The 19,710-nt window shown below is 36.4% G+C and overlaps 9 non-coding genes and 3 pseudogenes across 9 annotated transcripts; all 12 read right to left on the bottom strand.

Moving 5' to 3' along the window:
- Positions 1–6,418: 6,418 nt before the first annotated feature.
- LOC132105251 (5S ribosomal RNA) lies at positions 6,419–6,537 on the bottom strand (annotated as a pseudogene).
- Positions 6,538–7,315: 778 nt separating this feature from the next.
- On the bottom strand, positions 7,316–7,434 carry LOC132105062 (5S ribosomal RNA). The gene has a single exon (XR_009423774.1). It is a non-coding gene; the product is annotated as a 5S ribosomal RNA (ribosomal RNA).
- An 84-nt stretch (positions 7,435–7,518) lies between these two features.
- Positions 7,519–7,637, bottom strand: LOC132105113 (5S ribosomal RNA). The gene has a single exon (XR_009423822.1). It is a non-coding gene; the product is annotated as a 5S ribosomal RNA (ribosomal RNA).
- An 84-nt stretch (positions 7,638–7,721) lies between these two features.
- Positions 7,722–7,840, bottom strand: LOC132105059 (5S ribosomal RNA). The gene has a single exon (XR_009423771.1). It is a non-coding gene; the product is annotated as a 5S ribosomal RNA (ribosomal RNA).
- Positions 7,841–8,977: 1,137 nt separating this feature from the next.
- On the bottom strand, positions 8,978–9,096 carry LOC132105239 (5S ribosomal RNA; annotated as a pseudogene).
- An 84-nt stretch (positions 9,097–9,180) lies between these two features.
- Positions 9,181–9,299, bottom strand: LOC132104993 (5S ribosomal RNA). Its single transcript, XR_009423709.1, has one exon. It is a non-coding gene; the product is annotated as a 5S ribosomal RNA (ribosomal RNA).
- A 661-nt stretch (positions 9,300–9,960) lies between these two features.
- Positions 9,961–10,079, bottom strand: LOC132105052 (5S ribosomal RNA). Its single transcript, XR_009423764.1, has one exon. It is a non-coding gene; the product is annotated as a 5S ribosomal RNA (ribosomal RNA).
- Positions 10,080–16,571: 6,492 nt separating this feature from the next.
- LOC132105051 (5S ribosomal RNA) lies at positions 16,572–16,690 on the bottom strand. The gene has a single exon (XR_009423763.1). It is a non-coding gene; the product is annotated as a 5S ribosomal RNA (ribosomal RNA).
- Positions 16,691–16,774: 84 nt separating this feature from the next.
- Positions 16,775–16,893, bottom strand: LOC132105031 (5S ribosomal RNA). The gene has a single exon (XR_009423745.1). It is a non-coding gene; the product is annotated as a 5S ribosomal RNA (ribosomal RNA).
- A 229-nt stretch (positions 16,894–17,122) lies between these two features.
- On the bottom strand, positions 17,123–17,241 carry LOC132105248 (5S ribosomal RNA; annotated as a pseudogene).
- Positions 17,242–17,325: 84 nt separating this feature from the next.
- Positions 17,326–17,444, bottom strand: LOC132104941 (5S ribosomal RNA). Its single transcript, XR_009423658.1, has one exon. It is a non-coding gene; the product is annotated as a 5S ribosomal RNA (ribosomal RNA).
- A 658-nt stretch (positions 17,445–18,102) lies between these two features.
- Positions 18,103–18,221, bottom strand: LOC132104954 (5S ribosomal RNA). The gene has a single exon (XR_009423671.1). It is a non-coding gene; the product is annotated as a 5S ribosomal RNA (ribosomal RNA).
- Positions 18,222–19,710: the final 1,489 nt, after the last annotated feature.

Here is a 19,710-nt window from a genome sequence, read left to right as displayed (position 1 = left end):
GTCTCCCATCCAAGTACTAACCAGGCCCAAAACCTGCTTAGCTTCCGAGATCAGACGAGATCAGGCATAGCCTTTTTTTATTTTTTATTTTTTTATTTTTTTTTTTATTAAGAAATTTCAATCAATAAAATACAATAGATTAAACGCAATCAACAGAAAATACAGAACATTGTCTTTACACATCCCTACATTACACATCTTTCCTTTACATAGATAATTTAAAAATCTCCTTCACTTCCTGGCAGCTTCCACATTAAATCATTTAAAACACAATAAACTTTTGGGGTAAAAACATCATAAAAAGAGTCTAACATATTTACACCTTTAAAGTACACATACAGTCTTTCAGTATATAATTCTGTTTTTCTTTTAAACATCCTCCAAACATCCAACACAATTTTTTCCTTTTTAGCCACAGTTCTTCTGTCCCATATTGCACTTTTCATTAGCATTACACACAGATTAATGAAACTTTTGTTTTGAAACTTTTTTTCCCAACCAAACATCACAACTCTGTTCCATTCCATTACATTTTCATCCCACTCCTCAGTCACATCTTTAATTAAACATTTACATTTCCTTAAAAAGTCCTCTAGCTCTCTACAATGTAAAAACATATGTAAAATCCCCTCTTCCTCTTCCTGGCACACTTTACACAGAGCATTTTCTTCCATTCCTATTTTATTTAAAATAACATCAGTAAAAACCACTTTATGCCTTATAAAATACTCCAAACATTCCAATTTTGTTTCCACACATTTCCCCGTCATGTTTCTCCATATACACTCTTTTTTTAAATCTTTGAATTTCTGCACCCAGTAACCATTTGCAATCGGCTCTTTAAAAACATCATCTCTAAAAGCACAATAAATCATTTTCACAGTACATTCCTTAAAATCATACAGTTTTCCCCCTAATTTCACATGAATACATTTCTCTTTTGGCTCTCCTTCCATACTTTCTATTCTTTTTATCCACTCTTTAGGTATTGCATTTTTAATGATTTCATATTTATTTTTTATTACTTGTTCACTGTAATCCTCTTTTGCCTCCTCCATTGCATCTACAATAAATTGTGTTGGTAAAAACCCTTCTTTAAATTCATACAAAACATCTCTCACTCTTGTTATCCCCACTTCCATCCATTTCTTTAAAAAAATTCCTTTGTCTTGTTTTAAAATGTTTTGGTTTAAAAACAGAGGTTGATTTAAAATGTTTTCTCTCCCATGTGGATCATACTCAAGTCTATCTAAAAATTTTCCCCAGGCACTAAACATTTCCCTATAAAACTCTGGTAAGCACTCTGTCATCCAATTCTTTGTTTTCATCCATAAAATCCCATCCCCCATGTTAAAATCCCCACATTTGTTTAAAAAATATTCCATTGTCTTTTTCCATGCAGTTTTGTGACCATCATCTAGATATTTTTTTACTATTTTAATTCTTAAGCTATTTTTTCTCTGTTCAACATCAATTAATCCCATCCCTCCTTTCCCTATTTCTCCTATTAATGAACTATATGCAATTCTTGACGGTTTACTATTCCATAAAAAATCTAAAAAACATTTATTCAACCTTGTCTCCACCCACATTGGCATAGCAGTCACATATAAAACATACCACAACTTTGACACCATTAACACATTTAAAATTAAAACCTTCCCTTTTAAACTTAATGTCCTCAATTTCCAAAAATTTAACCTTCTTTCAATACCTCCTACTATTTCTTCCCACATATTTTCTTTAACATTCCTTTCTTCTTTTCCCATTAGAACACCTAAAATCCTTATTTCTTTTGTTTCTTTAAAATGAAAATACTCTGTTAAAACAGTCACTCCTCCAAATCTCATATATATAGTTTTTTCTTCATTTATCTTACCTCCTGATCCCCTACAAAACATCTGTACTACTTCCATTACTTTATTAACACTCTCTATATCTTTAACTATTATTGTCGTATCATCTGCATATTGAAATATTTTTTCATTTCCCCCACTTCCTTCAATGTTTATCCCTCTTATGTCTTCGTCTATTTTAATAGCTAATCCCAATGGTTCTGCAACTAAAGAATATAAAAGCGCTGATAATGGACATCCTTGTCTTATTGATCTAGTAATTTTAAAACATTCAGTTAAAAAACCATTACACTGTATTCTTGTTATTGCTCCCCTATATAAAATTGTAATCCACTTGATAAAATTTTCCCCAAACCCGTACCTTCTTAAAATTCCAAATAAATATTCATGCTCCACTCTATCAAAAGCCTTTTCGAAATCCAAACTAATAACATATCCTTTTTTGTTTTTTTCTTTCATATATCTTATTCTATCTATTATACTTAAAGTTGTGTCCGCTATATCTTTCCCTTTAACTCCATACACTTGATTTGTTTCAATTATGGTTGGCATTACCTCTTTCAATCTGTTGGCTAAAACTTTTGTTAAAATTTTCAGATCTGTATTCAACATTGTAATTGGTCTATAATTTTTTAAGTCTACTTTATCTCCTTTTCTTTTATATATCAACTTTAATAATCCCATCCCCATTCTCTGATTCATTTCTTCTTTTTTAAAGATCTCTTCATATACTTCTTTTAAAATACTGGTTAAAAAATCTTTAAAAACAATATAAAATTCACTCCCCAAACTATCTATACCTGGACTTTTATTTTTGTTTAATTCACTTATTGCTCTTTTTATCTCTTCTTCTCTTATCTCTTCATCACACTCTTTTTTGTCTACTTCTCCTACTGTTGTTTTTATTTGCTTAAGTAACTCCAATTTCTCTTCTTCCTTCAACCCCTCAGTACTAAACAGGTTCTCATAATATGCTTTTACTTCTTTTAATATTTCCTCATTTGTTTCCACCACTACACCATTTTTTCCTCTTATTTCTTTAATCATTCCAGCTTTCCCTCGTATTTTTTCTAGATCAAAGAAATATTTTGTACATTTTTCTCCCTCCACAGTATATTTAGCTTTACTTCTTAGTCTTGCTCCTTCATATTTTTTCTCTTCCATTTCTTTCAATTTTCCCTCCAATTCTTTTATTTTTTGTATATCTTTCCCATTCTCATTTAATTCCTTTTCCAAATTTTCTCTTATTTCTCTCTCCTTCTTCCTCTTACATATCTGTATTAATTTGCAATACTTTATTGTGAATTTTTTAACTAAATATTTAACATTTTCCCACCATATCCTTTTATCTTCACTGTACATTTCATTCTCCTTTTCTTTTTCAATAATTTCTTTAATACTTAAAACATACTCCTCATTCTTCAAAACCTCTACATTTAACACCCATACACCCGGCCCTCTTTTCACTGAACTCCAGTCTACTTGCAAAAAAATTGGTTTATGGTCACTTAAGCTTGATTCTTCATATTTAATGTTACCGATATATCCTTCAATGTTCCTTGTACACAAAATAAAATCAATCCTTGTCTTACACATAAAATTCCCTACTAATTGCCTCCTTGAATATTCTTTCTTTTTTTCATTTCTTTCTCTCCATACATCAATCATATTATTTTCTTCCATTAATAGTTTCAGTTCTTTTCTTCCTTTATCATTTTTAAAAACCATTCCCTCACCCATTTCTAATTTACTGAAAACGGTATTAAAATCACCCATCATAATAACTTCTTTATGCTTTTTAAAAAAATCTCTTAATACATTAAAATATTCCTTCTTTTCATTCTCTACAGTCGGTGCATGAATATTAACTACAATAACTTTTTTCTCCTCATACTCCATTTCAACCGCAATACATTTCCCATCTACGTCATTATATATTGTTTTACATGATACCCCACAGTTTTCTTTTATTAAAATCGCAACTCCTCTTCCAAGCCTCCCATCACCATTGTTATATAAAATCTCTCCGCTCCACCTTTCCCTTATTTCAGTCATGTACTCTTCCCTCCAGTTAGTTTCTTGTAATAAAATCACATCCTCTCCTTTACACATTTCTTTCACCTTTTCAAATTTACCCATGTCCATCAATCCCCTTGCATTAAAAGTAACACAACTTAAAACCATTAAAATAAATAAAAATAAATACATAAAAACCATTATTTTCCATCTTCTCCCTCCAGCCCTCTTAACACTTCATATCTGTTTACACTTTTTACTCGGCCCCTTGTCATTAACTTTTTTCTTGCATTTTCCACATTTGGTTTTACCTTTAATGTTCTTCTTCTACTTTGTCCTCTCTCCCCTCTGTCTTTTCCCATGTTGTCCATCCTTGTTTCTTCTTCACTGTCCATTTCTTTGTTTTGATCATACATTCCCTGTCCATCCCTCTCCACATTATCCAAAAGATTTTTAAAACTGTCCGATATTTCCATTTCTGTCCATTGGGTATTCTGTTCTGCTGTTTGTTCCTCATCCATATCATTCTTTTTTCCTTCTTCTTCTTCCTCTTGGTTGCCTGTTCCTCCTTCTGTTTCCTTTTGTGATAATCCTTCATCCCCTTGTCCTTCATCAATATCTCCTTCCTCTTCAGTGTTTCCTTCTTGCACCTGTCCGTCCACCCGATGCTCCAGACCTCCTTCCTCTCCCTCCATCCAACACTCACACTTGTTTAAAATCTTTTGACACTCCGGGCATCTGACCGCATTGCAATCCCTTGCGAAATGTCCCCTTTCCTCGCACTTGTGACACTTAAATTCAGGGCATTCTTTGAGCAGATGATCCGGGCTCATGCACAGCTTACAGGTCTTCACCTGGTGGCTGTGCATCACCCTAAAGTACTGCGGCCCTTCTGCTGTTTCCAGCTTTGTGCTGTAGGGCAATGATGCCACCTCCTTGGGGAATCTCACTTTTAAAAACCTTGTTCCATCCTCTATTTCAGTGCCCGGGTAGCATCTTCTTTTTAATTTTGAAATGGGATTAACTCCCCATCCCTCCAATTTTCTAAAAATGTCTTTATCATCAAGGTAGACGGGCAGGTGCATGAAGGAAACAACATAATCTCTATTTTGCAGTTTCTTTATCTCACAGTTAACTCCTTTAATTAACAATCCCTCAGTCAGTTCATCACATGTTTCTTCTTTCTCCATTGTCAGTTCATATTCCTTTCCTTGTCTTGGTCTTAGTGCTAACATTTTACCATATCCACATTTTTCCGTCACCGCTTTAATAATATCCACAGCTCTCACCTCATTTACGTTCTCGACATTCACAATCACAGTTGCCTCCTTTAAGTATTTCCTTTCACCAATTTTATCTCTTGCATCTTGTTTTTTACCGTGTCCTGCTCGTTGTCGATACTCCACTCCAGGGTCATTTGCCATGCGTGTCTCTCCAGCCAGTCCAGGGTCATTTGCCATACGTGTCTCTCCAAGCAGTCCAGTGTCGTTTGCCATACGTGTCTCTCCAGCCAGTCCAGTTTCGTTTGCCATACGTGTCTCTCCAGCCATTCCAGTGTCGTTTGCCATGCGTGTCTCTCCAGCCAGTCCAGTGTCGTTTGCCAATAATCCGTCCATTGTACAAAAATCAAACAAAAAATTAACCACCCTCCAGCCAGCAAGATGCTGCTGTTAGGTGGTTTAAAACTGAAAAAACACAAAAAATAAACTAAAGTCCAAAAACAACTCACAAAACAAACACTGACAGAAAAATAAAAATGGAGGAGAGCCTTCCTCTCCCAACTGCAGCCAACACTTCCTGTAGCTCTCTAGCGCCCTCAGGTTGGTATGGCCGTAAGCGAAGGTTGCTGCAAAGAGAGGGCTATTTAAAGATCAGTCATTCTAATGGCCAGTACATTATATAAGTAGGAAAGAAAACCCAAAAGCTTAAAGCACCTGGTATTCCCAGGCGGTCTCTCATCCAAGTACTAACCAGACCTAAACCTGCTAAGATTCAGAGATCGGGCATTGACTCTTTTTTTTTTTTTTTTTTGCAAGATTATTATATACTTAGTGAAAAATTTCCAAAAAGCTTAAAGCACCTTGCTATTCCAAGGCGGTCTCCCATCCAAGTACTAACCAGGCCCAAACCTGCTAATATTCAGAGATTGGGGCATTGACTCTTTTTTTCTGCAAGATTATTATATACTATTATATTCAGAGATTGGGCATTGACTCTTTTTTTGCAAGATTATTATATACTTACTGAAAAATTTCCAAAAAGCTTAAAGCACCTTGCTATTCCAAGGCGGTCTCCCATCCAAGTACTAACCAGGCCCAAACCAGCTAATATTCAGAGATCGGGGAATGATACTATTTTTTTTTTTGGCAAGATTATTATATAATTACTGAAAAATTTCGAAAAAGCTTAAAGCACCTGGTATTCCCAGGCGGTCTCTCATCCAAGTACTAACCAGACCTAAACCTGCTAAGATTCAGAGATCGAGCATTGACTTTTTTTTTTTTTTTTTGCAAGATTATTATATAATTACTGAAAAATTTCCAAAAAGCTTAAAGCACCTGGTACTCCCAGGCAGTCTCCCATCCAAGTACTAAGCAGACCCAAACCTGCTTAGCTTCCGAGATCAGACGAGATCAGGCATAGCCAGGTTGGTATGGCCGTAAGAGAAGGTTGCTGCAAAGAGAGGGCTATTTAAAGATCAGCCATTCTAATGGCCAGTATATCATATAAGTAGGAAAGAAAACCCAAAAGCTTAAAGCACCTGGTATTCCCAGGCGGTCTCTCATCTAAGTACTAACCAGACCTAAACCTGCTAAGATTCAGAGATTGGGCATTGAGTCTTTTTTTTTTTTTTGCAAGATTATTATATACTTAGTGAAAAATTTCCAAAAAGCTTAAAGCACCTTGCTATTCAAAGGCGGTCTCCCATCCAAGTACTAACCAGGCCCAAACCTGCTAATATTCAGAGATCGGGCAATGACACTATTTTTTTTTTTTTTGGCAAGATTATTATATAATTACTGAAAAATTTCAAAAAAGCTTAAGGCACCTGGTATTCCCAAGCGGTCTCTCATCCAAGTACTAACCAGACCTAAACCTGCTAAGATTCAGAGATCGGGCATTGACTCTTTTTTTTTTTTTTTTGCAAGATTATTATATACTTAGTGAAAAATTTCCAAAAAGCTTAAAGCACCTTGCTATTCCAAGGCGGTCTCCCATCCAAGTACTAACCAGGCCCAAACCTGCTAATATTCAGAGATTGGGGCATTGACTCTTTTTTTTTTGCAAGATTATTATATACTATTATATTCAGAGATTGGGCATTGACTCTTTTTTTGCAAGATTATTATATACTATTATATTCAGAGATCGGGCATTGACTCTTTTTTTTTTTTTTTTTTTTTTTGCAAGATTATTATATACTTAGTGAAAAATTTCCAAAAAGCTTACAGCACCTGGTACTCCCAGGCAGTCTCCCATCCAAGTACTAACCAGGCCCAAGCCTGCTTAGCTTCCGAGATCAGACGAGATCAGGTACAGCCAGGTTGGTATGGCCATAAGCGAAGGTTGCTGCAAAGAGAGGGCTATTTAAAGATCAGCCATTCTAATCGCCAGTACATTGTGTAAGTAGGGAAGAAAACCCAAAAGCTTACAGCACCTAGTATTCCCAGGCGGTCTCCCATCCAAGTACTAACCAGGCCCAAGCCTGCTTAGCTTCCGAGATCAGACGAGATCAGGCATAGCCAGGTTGGTATGGCCATAAGCGAAGGTTGCTGCAAAGAGAGGGCTATTTAAAGATCAGCCATTCTAATCGCCAGTACATTGTGTAAGTAGGGAAGAAAACCCAAAAGCTTACAGCACCTAGTATTCCCAGGCGGTCTCCCATCCAAGTACTAACCAGGCCCAAACCTGCTTTGCTTCCGAGATCAGACAAGATCGGGCATAGCCAGGTTGGTATGGCCGTAAGCGAAGGTTGCTGCAAAGAGAGGGCTATTTAAAGATCAGTCATTCTAATGGCCAGTACATTATAGAAGTAGGAAAGAAAACCCAAAAGCTTAAAGCACCTGGTATTCCCAGGCGGTCTCTCATCTAAGTACTAACCAGACCTAAACCTGCTAAGATTCAGAGATCGGGCATTGACAATTTTTTTTTTTTTTTTGCAAGATTATTATATACTTAGTGAAAAATTTCCAAAAAGCTTAAAGCACCTGGTATTCCCAGGCGGTCTCTTATCCAAGTACTAACCAGACCTAAACCTGCTAAGATTCAGAAATCGGGCATTGACTCTTTTTTTTTTTTTTTTTTGCAAGATTATTATATACTTACTGAAATATTTCCAAAAAGCTTAAAGCACCTTGCTATTCCAAGGCGGTCTCCCATCCAAGTACTAACCAGGCCCAAACCTGCTAATATTCAGAGATTGGGGCATTGACTCTTTTTTTTTGCAAGATTATTATATACTATCATATTCAGAGATTGGGCATTGTCTCTTTTTTTGCAAGATTATTATATACTTAGTGAAAAATTTCCAAAAAGCTTAAAGCACCTTGCTATTCCAAGGCGGTCTCCCATCCAAGTACTAACCAGGCCCAAACCTGCTAATATTCAGAGATCGGGTAATGACACTATTTTTTTCTTTGGCAAGATTATTATATAATTACTGAAAAATTTCCAAAAAGCTTAAAGCACCTGGTATTCCCAGGCGGTCTCTCATCCAAGCACTAACCAGACCTAAACCTGCTAAGATTCAGAGATCGGGCATTGACTCTTTTTTTTTTTTGCAAGATTATTATATACTTAGTGAAAAATTTCCAAAAAAGCTTACAGCACCTGGTACTCCCAGGCGGTCTCCCATCCAAGTACTAACCAGACCTAAACCTGCTAAGATTCAGAGATCGGGCAATGACACTATTTTTTTTTTTTGGCAAGATTATTATATAATTACTGAAAAATTTCCAAAAAGCTTAAAGCACCTGGTATTCCCAGGCGGTCTCTCATCCAAGTACTAACCAGACCTAAACCTGCTAAGATTCAGAGATCGGGCATTGACTCTTTTTTTTTTTTTTTTGCAAGATTATTATATACTTAGTGAAAAATTTCCAAAAAGCTTACAGCACCTGGTACTCCCAGGCGGTCTCCCATCCAAGTACTAACCAGGCCCAAGCCTGCTTAGCTTCCCAGATCAGACGAGATCAGGCAAAGCCAGGTTGGTATGGCCATAAGCGAAGGTTGCTGCAAAGACAGGGCTATTTAAAGATCAGCCATTCTAAACGCCAGTACATTGTATAAGTAGGGAAGAAAACCCAAAAGCTTACAGCACCTAGTATTCCCAGGCGGTCTCCCATCCAAGTACTAACCAGGCCCAAACCTGCTTAGCTTCCAAGATCAGACGAGATCGGGCATAGCCAGGTTGGTATGGCCGTAAGCGAAGGTTGCTGCAAAGAGAGGGCTATTTAAAGATCAGTCATTCTAATGGCCAGTACATTATATAAGTAGGAAAGAAAACCCAAAAGCTTAAAGCACCTGGTATTCCCAGGCGGTCTCTCATCTAAGTACTAACCAGACCTAAACCTGCTAAGATTCAGAGATCGGGCATTGACAATTTTTTTTTTTTTTTTTTTTGCAAGATTATTATATACTTACTGAAAAATTTCCAAAAACCTTAAAGCACCTTGCTATTCCAAGGCGGTCTCTCATCCAAGTACTAACCAGACCTAAACCTGCTAAGATTCAGAGATCGGGCATTGACTCTTTTTTTTTTTTTTTGCAAGATTATTATATACTTAGTGAAAAATTTCCAAAAAGCTTACAGCACCTGGTACTCCCAGGCGGTCTCCCATCCAAGTACTAACCAGACCTAAACCTGCTAAGATTCAGAGATCGGGCAATGACACTATTTTTTTTTTTTGGCAAGATTATTATATAATTACTGAAAAATTTCCAAAAACTTAAAGCACCTGGTATTCCCAGGCGGTCTCTCATCCAAGTACTAACCAGACCTAAACCTGCTAAGATTCAGAGACCGGGCATTGACTCTTTTTTTTTTTTTTTGCAAGATTATTATATACTTAGTGAAAAATTTCCAAAAAGCTTACAGCACCTGGTACTCCCAGGCGGTCTCCCATCCAAGTACTAACCAGGCCCAAGCCTGCTTAGCTTCCGAGATCAGACGAGATCAGGCATAGCCAGGTTGGTATGGCCATAAGCGAAGGTTGCTGCAAAGAGAGGGCTATTTAAAGATCAGCCATTCTAATCGCCAGTACATTGTGTAAGTAGGGAAGAAAACCCAAAAGCTTACAGCACCTAGTATTCCCAGGCGGTCTCCCATCCAAGTACTAACCAGGCCCAAACCTGCTTAGCTTCCAAGATCAGACGAGATCGGGCATAGCCTTTTTTTTTTTTTTTTTTTTTTTTTTTTTTATTAAAGAAATTTCAAATAAAGTACAATAGATTAAACACAAGCAATAGAAAATACAGCATTTCTTCTATACACATCTCTACATTACACATCTTTCCTTTACATAGATAATTTAAAAATGTCCTTCACTTCCTGGCAGCTTCCACATTGAATCATTTAAAACACAATAAACTTTTGGGGTAAAAACATCATAAAAATAATCCAACATATTTACACCTTTAAAATACACATACAGCCTTTCAATATATAATTCGGTTTTCCTTTTAAACACAGTCCAAACATCCAACACAATGATTTCCTTTTTAGCCACAGTTCTTCTCTCCCATATTGCACTTTTCATTAGCATTACACACAGATTAATAAAATTTTTGTTTTGACACGTTTTTTCCCAACCAAACATCACCACTCTGTTCCATTCCATTACATTTTCATCCCAGTCTTCAGTCACATCTTTAATTAAACATTTACATTTTCTTAAAAACTCCTCCAGTTCTCTACAATATAAAAACATATGTAAAATCCCCTCTTCCTTTTCCTGGCACACTTTACACAGAGCATTTTCTTCCCTTCCTATTTTATTTAAAATAATCTCAGTAAAAACCACTTTATGCCTTATAAAATACTCCAAACATCCCAATTTAGTTTCCACACACTTCCCTGTCATGTTTCTCCATATATACTCTTTTTTTAAATCTTTGAATTTCTGCATCCAGTATCCATTTGCAATAGGCTCTTTAAAAACACCATCTCTAAAAGAACAATAAATCATTTTCAGAGTACATTCCTTAAAATCATACAGTTTTTCCCCTAATTTCACGTAAATACATTTCTCTTTTGGCTCTTCTTCCATACATTCTATTCTTTTAATCCACTCTTTGGGTATTGCGCTTTTAATGATTTCATATTTATTTTTTATGTCTTGTTCACTGTAATCCTCTTTTGCCTCCTCCATTGCATCTATAATAAATTGTGTCGGTAAAAAACCTTCTTTAAATTCATACAATACATCTCTCACTCTTGTTATCCCCACTTCCATCCATTTCTTTAAAAAAATCCCTTTGTCTTGTTTTAAAATGTTTTGGTTTAAGAACAGAGGTTGATTTAAAATGTGTTCTCTCCCATGTGGATCAAACTCAACTTTATCTAAAAATTTTCCCCAAGCACTTAAAATTTCTCTATAAAACTCTGGTAAATTTTCTGTCATCCAATTCTTCGTTTTCATCCATAAAATTCCATCCCCCATGTTAAGATCCCCACATTTGTTTAAAAAATATTTCATCGTCTTTTTCCACTCTGGTTTGTCCTCATCTTGTAGGTATTTCTTCACTACTTTCACTCTCAAACTATTTTTCCTCTGTTCCACATCTATTAAACCTAAACCCCCCTTCTCTACCGCCCCTAAAATCGTATTAAAAGCTATTCTTGCTGGCTTCCCCTCCCATAAAAAGTCAAGAAAACATTTCTTCAACCTCTTTTCTGTCCACATTGGCATATGCGACACATATAAAACATTCCATAGCTTAGACACCATTAAAACATTCAATACTAAAACCTTCCCTTTTAAGTTTAAAGTTCTTAATTTCCAAAAATTTAACCTTCTCTCTATTCCTGTTACTAGTTCCACCCACATTTCATCTCTTACTTTCATCTCATTTTTACCCATTAAAATTCCTAAAATCCTAATTTCTTCCACTTCCTTAAAATTAAAACTATCCTTTAAAACCATTGCTTTACCAAATCTCATATATACCGTCTTTTCTTCATTTACTTTACTCCCAGATCCTTTACAATATTCCTCTACAACATTCATAACTTCTTTGATGCTCTCCTTTCCTTTTACTATTATCGTTGTGTCATCAGCATATTGAAAAACCTTTCCCTCAGCATTATTTTCCTCAATTTCAATTCCAATTATTCCTTCTTTTTGTTTTATGGCCAATCCTAACGGTTCCGATACAAGTGAATATAATAATGCCAAAAGCGGACAACCCTGTCTTATCGATCTTGTGATTTTAAAACATTCTGTTAAAAACCCATTACACTTTATTCTCGTTAAAGCGCCCTTATATAAAATCTCAATATATTTGATAAAATCTCCCCCAAAACCAAATTTCTTTAAAACATCAAATAAATACTCGTGTTCAACCCGATCAAATGCTTTTTCAAAATCTAGACTAATTATGTAACCATCTTCATTTAGTTCTTTCATATACCATATTGTGTCTCTTATACTCATTGTTATATCCGCTATATCCCTTCCTTTTACTCCGTATGCTTGGTTTGTTTCGATTATACTTGGCATTACTTCCTTTAACCTGTTTGCTAAAACCTTTGATAAAATCTTAAAATCTGTGTTAAGCATTGTGATCGGCCTATAGTTTTTTAAATCTACCTTTTCTCCTTTCCTTTTATATATCAGTTTTGTTATCCCCATCCCCATTCTTTCATTAACTTCTTCTTTTTCAAAAATCTCACTAAAAACTTCCTTTAAAATCTTGGTTAAAATCTCTTTAAAACATATATAAAATTCACTTCCCAAACCATCTATTCCTGGACTTTTCTGTTTATTCAGCTGCTGTATTGCTCTTTCAATCTCTTCTTCACCAATTTTTTGATCGCATTCTTTTTTATCTTCCTTACTCACTTTTACTTTTATTCGATTCAACAATTCAATTTTTTCGTTTTCTTCTACACCCCTGGCACTAAAAAGATCTTCATAAAAATTCTTTATTTCTTCTAAAATCTTTTCATTCCCCTCTACAACTTCCCCATTTTTCCCTCTTACCTGTTTTATTGTTTCAGCTTTCCCTCTCTTTTTTTCCAAATCAAAAAAAAACTTTGTGCACTTTTCTCCCTCCACAGTATATTTAGCTTTGCTCCTTAACCTCGCCCCCTCATATTCTTTTTCCTCTATTTCCTTCAGTTTTTCATCCATTTCCTTTATCTTTTGTATATCTTTATTTTCTTTATTCAATTCCGCTTCCAAACATTCCTTTATTTTTTTTTCGTTGTATCTTTTGCATTTGCGTATTATGCTACAATACTTAATTGAGAATTTTTTTATTAAAAACTTTACATTCTCCCACCAAATTCTCTTATCTTCTTCATACATTTCATTTTCCTTTTCTTTTTCTATAATTTCTTTAACCTTTAATACATAGTCTTAATTTTCTAACATTTTTGTATTTAAAACCCATATTCCTGGCCCTCTTTGCACTTTATTCCAATCCAATTTAAAAAATAAGAACTTGTGATCGCTAAAACTTGTTTCTTCATACTTAATATTTTCTATAAAATTCTCCACATTTCTTGTACATAAAATAAAATCAATTCTTGTTTCACACACAAACTGCCCCACTATTTGCCTTCTTGAAAACTCTTTTTTCTTTTCATTTCTTTCTCTCCACACATCTATCATATTATTTTCTGCCATTAAAGCTTTTAATTCTTTTCTCCCTTTGTCAGTTTTAAAAACCATTCCATCTGCCATGTCTTGTTTACTAAAAACCGTATTAAAATCCCCCATCATTATTATTTCTTTATACTTCTTTACAAAACTACTTAAAACATAAAAAAACTCTTTCTTTTCCTTCTCCTCCGTTGGTGCATGTACATTTACTAAAATCAATTCCCTTCCTTCATGTTTTGTCTCTACAACCATACATTTACCCATCGTATCTTTGTATAAAATTTGACTTGCTTTAAAAACATCATCCTTCATTAAAAAAGCCACACCTCTCCCAAACCTCCCATCTCCATTATTGTACAAAATCCCTCCTCCCCATCTCTTTTTATATTCATTCATTACATTTTCTCTCCAGTTTGTTTCCTGTAGTACAATAATGTCTTCTCTTTTACATTTTTCTTTTATATTTTCAAATTTCTTTAAGTTCAAAAGTCCTCTTGCATTAAAAGTCACAACACTTAAAACCATTAAAAAGAAAAATAATAAATATCTAAAACCCATCATTCTCAGTCTTTCTCCTCCAATTCCTTTAACACCTCAAACCTATTTAAACATTTCACTTTTTTTCTTGAACTTTCTATATTTGGCTTTACCTTTAGCGATCTTCTTCGTATTTTTCCCCTCTCCGCCTTTTCCTTCTCATCCTCCTCCATACTAATTTCTCCTTCGTTATCAGTTTCTTTGTCTTGTTCTTTTCCTTTTTGTCCATGAATTGAAGATATGTCCATCGGTGTAATTTGTGTGTCCTCTTCTCTTATTTGTTCATTGTTATTTTCTTTTTCTTTTTCTCCTTCTCCTTCCTGTCTGTTGTTTGTTCCTTCCTCTGTTTCCTTTGGTTGTAATTTGTCTTCTTCATGTCTTTCATCACAATGTCCTTCATCATTGTTTTCTTCATGCACCTGTCTGTCCACCTGTTCTTTCCTTCCACCTACCACCCCCTCCATCCAGCATTCACATTTATTTAAAATTTCTTGGCAATCCGGACACCTGACAGCATTGCAGTCTCGTGCAAAATGTCCCCTTTCCAAACATTTATGGCACTTGAATTCTGGGCACTCTTTCAGTAGATGTTCTGGGCTCATGCACAGCCTACAAGTCTTCACCTGGTGGCTGTGCATCACCCTAAAGTACTGGGGGCCTTCAGCTGTTTCAATCTTAGTGCTGTAAGGGAGTGATGCCACTTCTTTGGGGAACCTCACCTTTACAAACCTTGTGCCGTCTTCGATGTCAGTGTCCGGATAGCACCTTCTTTTGATTTTAGATATGGGGGAAACCCCCCATCCTTCCAATTTGTTTACAATTTCCTTATCCTCCAGGTAGACAGGCAGGTGCATGAAGGAAACAACGTAATCTTTATTTTGCAGTTTTTTTACTTCACAGTCCACTCCCTTTATTGTCAATCCATTGATTAAAATGACACACATTTCTTCCTGTTCCAATGTCAGTTCATATTCTTTGCCTTGTCTGGGTCTTACAGCCAACACCTTTCCACTTCCAATTTTTTCTGAGATTGCTTTAATTATATCCTCTCCTCTCACACCAATCACATTCTCTGTACTCACGATCACTGTTGCCTCCTTTAAATATTTTCTTTCACCAAATCTTTTCCTTGCTTCTTGATCTTTTACATTTCCAGCTCTTTGTCGCTTCTCCAGTCCAGTGTCATTTGCCGTGCGTGTTCCTCCAGCCAGTCCATTGTCGTTTGCCATACTTGTTCCTCCAGCCATTCTAGTGTCGTTTACCATGCGTGTTCCTCCAGCCAGTCCAGTGTTGTTTGCCATGCTTGTTCCTCCAGCCAGTCCAGTGTCGATTGCCATGCGTGTTCCTCCAGCCAGTCCAGTGTCGCTTGCCGTGCGTGTTCCTCCTGCCAGTCCATTGTCATTTGCCATTCGAGTCTCTCCAGCCAGTTCCGAGTCGTTACCATACAATCCGTCCATTTTTGAGAAAAAAAAGATCAACCACCCTCCAGACAGCGATATGCTGCTGTTAGGTGGCTTTCAAAAAAGAAAAAATGCCAAAGAAACAATCACAGATTCACAAAACAAACAAAACAACCACAAATAGAAAAACACAAAATGGAGGAGAGCCTTCCTCTCCCAACTGCAGCCAACACTTCCTGTAGCTCTCTAGCGCCCTCAGGTTGGTATGGCCGTAAGCGAAGGTTACTGCAAACAGAGGGCTATTTAAAGATCAGCCATTCTAATGGCCAGTACATTATATAAGTAGGAAAGAAAACCCAAAAGCTTAAAGCACCAGGTATTCCCAGGCGGTCTCTCATCCAAGTACTAACCAGACCTAAACTTGCTAAGATTCAGAGATCGGGCAATGACACTATTTTTTTTTTTTTGGCAAGATTATTATATACTTACTGAAAAATTTCCAAAAACCTTAAAGCACCTTGCTATTCCAAGGCGGTCTCTCATCCAAGTACTAACCAGACCTAAACCTGCTAAGATTCAGAGATCGGGCATTGACTCTTTTTTTTTTTTTTGCAAGATTATTATATACTTAGTGAAAAATTTCCAAAAAGCTTACAGCACCTGGTACTCCCAGGCGGTCTCCCATCCAAGTACTAACCAGACCTAAACCTGCTAAGATTCAGAGATCGGGCAATGACACTATTTTTTTTTTTTGGCAAGATTATTATATAATTACTGAAAAATTTCCAAAAAGCTTAAAGCACCTGGTATTCCCAGGCGGTCTCTCATCCAAGTACTAACCAGACCTAAACCTGCTAAGATATAGAGACCGGGCATTGACTCTTTTTTTTTTTTTTTTGCAAGATTATTATATACTTAGTGAAAAATTTCCAAAAAGCTTACAGCACCTGGTACTCCCAGGCGGTCTCCCATCCAAGTACTAACCAGGCCCAAGCCTGCTTAGCTTCCGAGATCAGACGAGATCAGGCATAGCCAGGTTGGTATGGCCATAAGCGAAGGTTGCTGCAAAGAGAGGGCTATTTAAAGATCAGCCATTCTAATCGCCAGTACATTGTGTAAGTAGGGAAGAAAACCCAAAAGCTTACAGCACCTAGTATTCCCAGGCGGTCTCCCATCCAAGTACTAACCAGGCCCAAACCTGCTTTGCTTCCGAGATCAGACGAGATCGGGCATAGCCAGGTTGGTATTGCCGTAAGCGAAGGTTGCTGCAAAGAGAGGGCTATTTAAAGATCAGTCATTCTAATGGCCAGTACAGTATAGAAGTAGGAAAGAAAACCCAAAAGCTTAAAGCACCTGGTATTCCCAGGCGGTCTCTCATCTAAGTACTAACCAGACCTAAACCTGCTAAGATTCAGAGATCGGGCATTGACTCTTTTTTTTTTTTTTTTTGCAAGATTATTATATACTTAGTGAAAAATTTCCAAAAAGCTTACAGCACCTGGTACTCCCAGGCGGTCTCCCATCCAAATACTAACCAGGCCCAAGCCTGCTTAGCTTCCCAGATCAGACGAGATCAGGCAAAGCCAGGTTGGTATGGCCATAAGCGAAGGTTGCTGCAAAGAGAGGGCTATTTAAAGATCAGCCATTCTAATCGCCAGTACATTGTATAAGTAGGGAAGAAAACCTAAAAGCTTACAGCACCTAGTATTCCCAGGCGGTCTCCCATCCAAGTACTAACCAGGCCCAAACCTGCTTAGCTTCCGAGATCAGACGAGATCGGGCATAGCCAGGTTGGTATGGCCGTAAGCTAAGGTTGCTGCAAAGAGAGGGCTATTTAAAGATCAGTCATTCTAATGGCCAGTACATTATATAAGTAGGAAAGAAAACCCAAAAGCTTAAAGCACCAGGTATTCCCAGGCGGTTTCTCATCCAAGTACTAACCAGACCTAAACCTGCTAAGATTCAGAGATCGGGCATTGACTCTTTTTTTTTTTGCAAGATTATTATATACTTACTGAAAAATTTCCAAAAAGCTTAAAGAACCTTGCTATTCCAAGGCGGTCTCCCATCCAAGTACTAACCAGGCCCAAACCTGCTAATATTCAGAGATCGGGCAATGACACTATTTTTTTTTTTTTGGCAAGATTATTATATAATTACTGAAAAATTTCCAAAAAGCTTAAAGCACCTGGTATTCCCAGGCGATCTCTCATCCAAGTACTAACCAGACCTAAACCTGCTAAGATTCAGAGATCGGGCATTGACTCTTTTTTTTTTTTTTTGCAAGATTATTATATACTTAGTGAAAAATTTCCAAAAAGCTTAAAGCACCTTGCTATTCCAAGGTGTTCTCCCATCCAAGTACTAACCAGGCCCAAACCTGCTAATATTCAGAGATCGGGCATTGACTCTATTTTTTTTATTTTTTTGCAAAATTATTAAATACTTAGTGAAAAATTTCCAAAAAGTTTACAGCACCTGGTACTCCCAGGCGGTCTCCCATCCAAGTACTAACCAGGCCCAAACCTGCTTAGCTTCCGAGATCAGACGAGATCGGGCATAGCCAGGTTGGTATGGCCGTAAGCGAAGGTTGCTGCAAAGAGAGGGCTATTTAAAGATCAGCCATTCTAATGGCCAGTACATTATATAAGTAGGAAAGAAAACCCAAAAGCTTAAAGAACCAGGTATTCCCAGGCGGTCTCTCATCCAAGTACTAACCAGACCTAAACCTGCTAAGATTCAGAGATCGGGCATTGACTCTTTTTTTTTTTTGCAAGATTATTATATACTTACTGAAAAATTTCCAAAAAGCTTAAAGAACCTTGCTATTCCAAGGCGGTCTCCCATCCAAGTACTAACCAGGCCCAAACCTGCTAATATTCAGAGATTGGGCATTGACTCTTTTTTTTGCAAGATTATTATATACTTAGTGAAAAATTTCCAAAAAGCTTAAAGCACCTTGCTATTCCAAGGCAGTCTCCCATCCAAGTACTAACCAGGCCCATACCTGCTAATATTCAGAGATCGGGCAATGACACTATTTATTTTTTTTTTGCAAGATTATTATATAATTACTGAAAAATTTCCAAAAAGCTTAAAGCACCTGGTATTCCCAGGCGGTCTCTCATCCAAGTACTAACCAGACCTAAACCTGCTAAGATTCAGAGATCGCGCATTGACTCTTTTTTTTTTTTTGCAAGATTATTATATACTTAGTGAAAAATTTCCAAAAAGCTTAAAGCACCTTGCTATTCCAAGGCGGTCTCCCATCCAAGTACTAACCAGGCCCAAACCTGCTAATATTCAGAGATTGGGCATTGACTCTTTTTTTTTTTTTTTGCAAGATTATTATATACTTAGTGAAAAATTTCCAAAAAGCTTAAAGCACCTTGCTATTCCAAGGTGGTCTCTCATCCAAGTACTAACCAGACCTAAACCTGCTAAGATTCAGAGATCGGGCATTGACTTTTTTTTTTTTTTTTTTTTGCAAGATTATTATATACTTAGTGAAAAATTTCCAAAAAGCTTAAAGCACCTTGCTATTCCAAGGCGGTCTCCCATCCAAGTACTAAGCAGGCCCAAACCTGCTAATATTCAGAGATTGGGCATTGACTCTATTTTTTTTTTTTGGCAAGATTATTATATAATTACTGAAAAATTTCCAAAAAGCTTAAAGCACCTGGTATTCCCAGGCGGTCTCTCATCCAAGTACTAACCAGACCTAAGCCTGCTAAGATTCAGAGATCGGGCATTGACTTTTTTTTTTTTTTTTTTGCAAGATTATTATATACTTAGTGAAAAATTTCCAAAAAGCTTACAGCACCTGGTACTCCCAGACGGTCTCCCATCAGAATCAGAAATCAGAATCAGAATCAGAATCAGAATGAGAATCAGAAAGAGCTTTATTGTCAAGTATGCTTGCGCATACAAGGAATTTGTTTTAGTGACATAAGCTTCCAGTACACAGAGACAACAACACACAGACAAAAAAAAAAAAAAAAAAAAAAAAAAATTTAAATAAAAAAAAATAAAAAAAAATAAAAAATAAAAAAAAACAATTACAGGAGAATTACA

This window comes from Carassius carassius, chromosome 25 (genome assembly GCF_963082965.1).
Source record: "Carassius carassius chromosome 25, fCarCar2.1, whole genome shotgun sequence".
Classification (NCBI taxonomy): domain Eukaryota; kingdom Metazoa; phylum Chordata; class Actinopteri; order Cypriniformes; family Cyprinidae; genus Carassius; species Carassius carassius.
This window is presented reverse-complemented; position numbering and strand designations above follow the sequence as displayed.